The sequence below is a fragment of the Callospermophilus lateralis genome, chromosome 2 (genome assembly GCF_048772815.1).
Source record: "Callospermophilus lateralis isolate mCalLat2 chromosome 2, mCalLat2.hap1, whole genome shotgun sequence".
Classification (NCBI taxonomy): domain Eukaryota; kingdom Metazoa; phylum Chordata; class Mammalia; order Rodentia; family Sciuridae; genus Callospermophilus; species Callospermophilus lateralis.
This window is the reverse complement of record NC_135306.1, coordinates 197,590,568-197,598,383: the sequence shown is the minus strand read 5'-3', so window position 1 is coordinate 197,598,383 and position 7,816 is coordinate 197,590,568.

The window sequence follows — 7,816 nt, the reverse complement described above, 5'->3', positions numbered from 1 at the left end:
CTATGTTTAAAGCAGTGTGCTTATTTTTTGGAAATAAAAAAAATCAAGCACAGCCTCTACCAGCAGAGGGAGTTCAAGATAGTGTTTTAAGAGTATGAACAGTTAAAGGCTGGGGATATAGCTCAGTTGGTAGAGTGCCTGCCCTGCATGCACAACACACACAAAAAAGTATGAACAGTTAAGATAACTTAGATTTGCACCTGGGATCTGTCTCTGGCTGTGTGACCCTGAATGTGACATTTCTCTGGGCTTTAGCTTTCCCATCTGTAAAATGGGGATGATCAGAGAGCTATTGTGGAGATTAAGTGAGTTAATATGAGAAAAGCATATTAAATGCTTTGCTGACAATAGCATAATGACGCAGGTGTAGGAAGCACTAACTAAATATTTTTTAAAAAATTTGAAATTAAGTGGAGACAAGCAGGCATTTCCACAAATGATAGAAAGAAGATGTAAAAGAGAGTGTGAAAAGTAGATGGGATTTGATAGAGGGCAATGTCAAGTTGTTGGGGGACCTAGCTTCATGGTAATCCAGGCAGAGACTGAGTAACAGCCACTGTCATTCAGTGTTCACCTGAGTCAGACTCTGCTCCTCACCCTTCATACAATATCCAAGCTAATCTACCTGTCTGGGCTAAAGGTCCTATTGGGAAATGGAGGTTCAGAGAGGTGGCTGCTTGTAGGTCATGCAGGTGGAGCAATATTGTGGAGGCCAGGGTTTATACTTCATGTGCTGTCTTACTTGGTGGAGTACAGCAAGCTTACATCCTGTCTGAGGAGTCCCCTTAGAGGACTGTACAGCTTTTAGACATGTGTGTTGTGCCAGGTGGGATTTTGGTTGACCCCATGGCACCTGTAGCAGTACCATCAGAGTGGGTCTTCATGGTGGAGATGTCTGGGATGGAAGTAGGTTATTGGAGATCGAGTAAAGGAGAGAATAGAGGCAGTGAATTTTGGTCTTACAAGTGCAGGTTCAGGCCAGACTGACTGGGTTTGAGTCCTGACAGATTTTCTAGCTGTATGATCTTGGGTGGGCATTTAACTGCCTCGTTTAACCCCCTAATAAAAGTATTGAGATGCCTAACTGGGTGGTCATCAAATTTAACCATTAATAACTAAAACACTTTGAAAAAGTGCCTACCTTATACTAACCCATTTTGTCTCATTGTCCCCGATGTGAAACTTAAAAAAACAAACTAACAAATATTAGCCTATTTTAATGCACCTGTGTTGAAATATTTGTAAAATTGAAAATTTGGGACTTAGTGGTTTATGTATTCAATAGTACCTCTTTTCATTGCTAAGTTTGGCAGGAGGTGGAGACCCAGGTGGACCCCTGTAAAACTCAAAACCTTTGTCTTGCCTTAGGCATAGGCAGAATGTTAAGGCTCCTTTCCAGGTACTGCAGTACAGTTTGGGCCAACAGGTGGCACTGTCTACTCACAGGTCTGCCTGCCTTGGACAGTTGCACAAATGTTTATCACTTGTTCTCTGCTAGTGTCATCCTTGGAAGAAAGGGACAGTGGTGAGGCAAAACTGTACCTGACCTCAAGTTTACCAGGAATGGCAAGAATTCTCCATGCATAGCTGGAACAGATAGAAGTGTGAAAAAGAGGTTTCCACTGAGTAATAGCACTTGCAAAGGCTTTGAAGAAGCAGAAATGGGGAGTACTTGTACTGAGGAAGCAAGCCACAGCAAGGCTGGGACGTTGAGTGTGAAGAGAGGTGGAGCTGAGAGACAGGCCTTGAGGGCTGGGAGATACAGTTCCTAAAAAGCCTAACTGTGTTAAGGGGAATTTGGATTTTTTCCTACTAAGAGCATCAGCGAACAGTTGAAGGAATTAAACCTTTCAGTGACAATGACATCTGCATTTTAGAGGCTCACTCTCACTATCAGCCAGGCAGATAAGTGGTAGGTGATGGTAGGTAATGGATTAAAGGGAGACGTGGCAAGGAGGCAGTGAGGAGGGAAGGGATGATGGAAGAATGGCTTAGTTTATTGAGTTGCAGTAGCACACTAAGCTCTGTGCTAAGTCCCTTAAGTACATAATTCCAATTAATCTTAACCACAGCTGTGTGAGGTAGGTGTGAGTATTCTCATTTTACAGATAAAGAAGCTGAGAATCAAGGGTTAGTAACTTGCCTAAGTCATGCAGCAAGCAGGTAGCAGAGCTGGGGTTCCAATTTAGACAGCAGAGGCCACTTTAACCACTACCTTAGGATTGAGGGCAATGGTCCCTAGTGAGAAATATGTCTGCAGTTTCACATTTTGTTTAACAATATTTGTTATTGGCCTGCTAACTTGCAGGATGCTGTGGCAAAATGTCCAAAGTGAGTTAGCTAGACCCTGTCCCCAGTGTGCAAGAGTGCTGGCTGGGGTGGAGAAAAGGAGAAATGGAGTTCACACTTAAAGGGAGTAAGAAAAATGGATTAAGCCCTTTCTGCCTAGGAAAGAGTAATAAACTCTTAATCCTCAAATGTGTTTTTGCTTGATTATCAATTTTAAATATCAGGAAATGTCTCATAAAAATCTGCAATTCTGTGTTTTTCAAAAAGTTAGATGAAGCTAGGCACAGTGGTGCATGCCTGTAATCCCAGCAATTTGGGAAGCTGAGGCAGGGGGATCGAAAGTTTGAGTCCAGCTTCAGCAACGAAGTGAGACCTTGTTTCAAAAAATAAAAAGGGTTGGGTATGTAGCTCAGTGATAAAATGTCCCTGGGTTCAATCTCAGTACAAAAAAAAAAAAAAGAGGATCTGACAGTAAGTCAACCTGCATTCCTGGTTGGCAGCAGTCTGTAGGATGGGCAGAGGCTTGGCCTTTCACCAAACCTATCACCACTAATTTCTTCCCTCCTTCTCATCATCTGCTTGACTTGCAGGCATCTGGTCTGGGTCTTCAGCTCTGGGTGTTGAGATGAACTGGATGCTAGATGAGAAAACATGTTAAATATCTGTAATAGGCAGCTTGAAAGATCACTGGAACCTCCCTTGAGTCTGTACTATACCTTCAGACTTGCTTCTAATAAACAGAACTGGCAAAAATGAGGGGATACCAATCCAAAGTTAAGTTACTAGTGGGACGCTAACTCCAAGATTAAGTTACAGAAGATTGCAATGTCTAGTAGTGCCTCTCCCTGTCTTTTTCATTTCTTCCCTTCCTCTTGCTTACTCTGATGAAGTTAAGTTAAGTTATTTCCATGCTGTAAACTTACCTGTGAAGAGGCCCTTGTGGTTAGGAACCAAGGGCAGCCTCCAGCCAACAGCCAGCAAGGATCTGAATCATCTACCATGTGAGTGTGGAAGCAGATCCTTCCCCTGCGGAGCTTTCAGAAGACTGCATTCCTGGCCCACACTTTGCAGTGTGTAAGAGACCCTGCAGCCGATCCACCTAAGCTGCACCCTATCTCCTGACCTCAGAAACTGGGATAATGTTGTTTTAAGACAACATGTTTTGGGGTCATTTGTTACTCAGCAATGGATAATAAATACATGTATAGATAACTAATACACAACTGATGCAACTGACCAAGACTGGTCATTTCACACCTATACCTAGAATGTGCTAGGTACCATTCTAGGCACTTGGGATACATCAATAAACAAAATAGATAAAGAGCCTTGCCCTCTTGGAGAAAGAAAAAAACATATATATATGGTTTCCCATTGAAGTCTGGGTGAGCAGTACTGTTCTGAAAGGAAGACAGCTCCTTCAGCATTTGGGGAAAGCTTCATAACCTCTTTCAGGTTTTAGACAATTAAAAAGCTGGCAAAGTGGGGCATGCTTGTAATCCCTGTGACTCTGGAGATGGAAACAGGAGGAAATTTGAGGCCAGCCTCAGCAATTTAGCAAGGCCCTAAGCAACTTTTGATCCTGTCTCAAAACAAAAAAAACTAAAAAGGGCTGAGGATGTGGCTTAGTGGTTAAGTGCCCTTAGGTTTAATCCCCAGTATCAAAACAGCACAAACAACAACAACAAAACCCTTTAAAAAAATGTGAACCATTTTCCCAATGCATGTAGGATTTTGCATGCAATTATAGAGATTTTCATAAGAGCTTTTATGGGCTGACCTGAGAGGAGTCTTGAGACAAGTATTGTTTTAGGTGCTGAGGCAAAGAAGAAACAAGATTTTAAAAAATTAGAATGGGAGACAGGTTTTAAAAACAGGTGCTTTCTGTGATAAGTGTTAAAAAAGATGTTTAGGGAGTGTGGAGCTATATAAAAGAAGGTTCGTGCACCCTCTAGCCTGGGTGCTCAGGGAAGGCTGCCTTCCAGAAAGTGATCAGTGTTTCGAAGGATGGGTAGGAATTTGCTAGGAAAGGGGTATTGGGTGGGAGTGTAGTGTGAAGAAGGTGGGTACAGATACTTGACTCTGAGCCATATAGTCCATCAAAGGAAACAGACACAGCTTGATGAGTTTTGTTAAAGGGGAAAGTCAGTTGTTATATAGGTCACAAAGCAAAGGGATCTATCAAACAAGTTATTGTCCTTGCAATCAGGCACTAAAAGGAAGTGACCATTAAGTCAAGATCTGAAGGGCTGGGTACCAGGACGCAGACCTATAATCTCAGCTTTTCTGGAGGCTAAGGCAGGAGAATCACAAGTTCAAGGCCAGCCTGGGAAACACTCCAAAATCCTTTCACAATAAAAACTATTTAAACAACTCTGGGGATGTAGCTCAGTGGTAGAGTGCTTGTCTAGCGTACTCAAGGTCCTGGGTATGTTCTCTTCAAGTACTGGGGGAAAAAAAAAGTCTGAAGGATTGCTTAGTGAGGCCAGAGCAGGGGAATGTTCCAGCCCAAGAAGAGCTTGAGGTGAGAGAGAACATGGAGCATTAATGAGTAGGAAGCAGGTTACCATGGTGAGAACAAACACGGGAAAGAGACTAAAAAGGAGGGCTGCGTGCAGCAGGTGACTCAGATGACATAGGACTCAGGGGCTGTTATTGAAGTCTGTCATGAGAAGGGTCCTCAAATGTCATTTCCTCCAGGATCATGAGAAGCATCTCAAGGGAAATGACCCAATCAAATCTGCATTTCTAGTAGACTATGACCACTGGAAAGTTGGTCATGTGCAGGGGTGGAACTGGGAAAGCCATGTTGGAAGGGTGGCAAGAGGTCCAGTCCAGAGCTGTGGACTCAGGTGGGGGAGTGAGGGAGCCTGGGAGGGCTGTGTATGGAGGTGTGGGTCTTCAGAAGGTAGGAACCACAGGCTCGCTGTCAAGTTGGCTATGGAGAAGGAGACAACAAAGTCTGGGATGATTCCAGTTTGGTGGCTTAAGCCCTGGGAGAGGTGGTGCTTTTACTGACACAAGCAACAATGGAGGAGAAGCAAGTTGTTGGGGAGGAAGGTCAATTTTGGTCACTCGAGATTACTGAGCATGCCTGTGGTCTTAGAAGATTGTGCTACATTCTCCCTCATCCCTGTGGGTCATCCATGCTGGTCCTCATCTACCTCCCGAAACCTCAGGTGTCCTCCTGGTGTAGGATAGTCCATGTGCTGTTTCTTCCTCTTGGAGGTTGATAAATCCTACTGACTCTGCCCCAGAAAGCTATTTTCAGATCACAGCATACACATCAATCACCCTTAGACTTCCCCATGACCACCCTCTCCCACCCATGATATGTTCCCACAGCAGTGTATCTTTATCCTCCATGGCACTTCCTGTAGATGAAATTACACTCAATGTGTAACTATTTGACTCATTTATGCCTCTGTCCCACTGGCTGTTCTCTAATGATAGGGCTTATATGTCTTCTTCACCATCCAATCTCTAGTTCTTGATGTATATGAAGATGTATGTGAATTTTTTTTTGATGTATATGAATTTTTTTTTAAATTGAGATATAATTCACATACCAAAAAATTCTCTCTAAATTTTAAAGTATATGATCCAGTGTATCTTAGCATATTCATAAAGCTGTATGACCATCACCATTATCTAACTACACAACATTTATTGCCACAAGAAGAAATCCCACAACCATTATTAGTCATTCCCCATTTCCCCTCCTGTAGTTTCTCACAACCACTAATCTATTTTCTGTCTCTATGGATTTGCCTTTTCTGGGCATTTTATAAATGCAATTGTATGTGGCTTTCTATATCTGGCTTCTTTCACTTAGCATGATTTTCAAGGTTCACCTATGTTGTAGCTTGTATCCATACTTCATTCCTTTTTATAGTTGGATAACATCATATTGTATGGGTATTCCACATTTCATTTCTCCATCAGTTAATGGATAATTGGGTTGTTTGTGCTTTTGACTATTATGAATAATATGGCTCTGAACACTGTGTAAGAGCTTTTGTGTTGACCTATGTTCTCAGTTCTCTTGGGTATATATCTAGGAGAGGAATTACTGGGTTATAAAGGTAAGTCTATGTTTAACTATACAAATAGGATATGCCAAGTGTTTTTTTAAATCGGCTATGTAAGTTTTTTGACATTCCTCATGCAAAGTTTATAGTACGTATTTTTAAGGCTAAATAGCTTCTCACAGAATGAATTCAATCAGGTACTATTATTTTCAGCACTTAAAAAAGCAGAATGAAGCTTAGGAGATAAGTGACTCGGGCAACATCCACAATTTATCAGTTGCAGAGCCAAGATTTAGATCCCACCTGACTCTTGAGCCAGTGCTCTTGTCCAGGAGGCTGTGAAGTAATCTAGCCAGGAGCCCACATGAGATCCAATGGGATAACACTGCTTTACTTATGCTATGGCCAGTACAGTCTAGGAAGGGGGTTTTATTTTTGGAGCTAGAGGAAGAAAGAGGTTGTTAAATCCTATTAATTTGGGTACAGAAGTATATCTTGGTTCTCTCCCTTTGCTTTCCTGTTTTTTAAAATCTGAACTATTACAGTGGCCTCCTAATTGCTTTGATTCTCTTTTCCAATATGTCCTCCATCATTAAACACACGAACTTGACCATATCTAACCCTTTATTAGGAAAAACAAAACAAATCACACCAAAAAATCTGCCAAATCCAGGAGTTCCCATCACCTTCTTCACAGCACTGGAAGTCCTTGACCTCACAGAGGTCATTCCAAGGTGGCCCTAGCCTACCTTTTCAGCTTAATTTCCCACTACTCCCTTTTCATGTATTCAAAAAATGTTTACCCTGGGTGTTTTACATGCCAGGTCCTGTGATAGGCAGCAGGAATACAAATTACCTATAATGTGGTCATTCCTGCCTCCGAGAAATTGATACCTCATGTGATGGGGAAAGGGAGGAAGAAACAGAACCTCCTTGTAGATGTCTGTGTGGGCGTCAATGGAGGTCAGCACAGTGTTTGGGGGGATCATTTGGGCAAGGTCCCTAACGCAGCGTAGGAGGTCACACAGCTTCCAGACAGATATGAAACTTGAGCTGAATTGTGAAGGATGAATATATTAGAAATGAAAAGGGGAATCTGTCATTCCATCATCAAGGAGTAGCAGGTGCAAAGGTAGGGAGGTGTCAAACCAGCTGGATGGACCTTTGGTTGCATATGTGCTCACTGAGAGCTTATTAGGTACCAGGAGCTGTGGATACCCAGGCAGTGAACACAACAGACAGGGCCTTTGCCCACAGGGAGCTGGTACTTCTAGGAGTAAAACTGTGGAATGCAGGCTGGGATGAGCAAGGGCAAACCTCCCCATCATGGGGGTGTATGGGTTACCAGAATCTCATGGGGGGGAGGTATCCACAAAACCCTGAGATTTTGAATATACCAGTATTTTCATAGAGTGGATTAACAATATTTTATTGTTTTCTCCAGGGCATCCATGACTCTCTTGGGTTAGAATATTTATTCTAGGTCATCTTGTGCC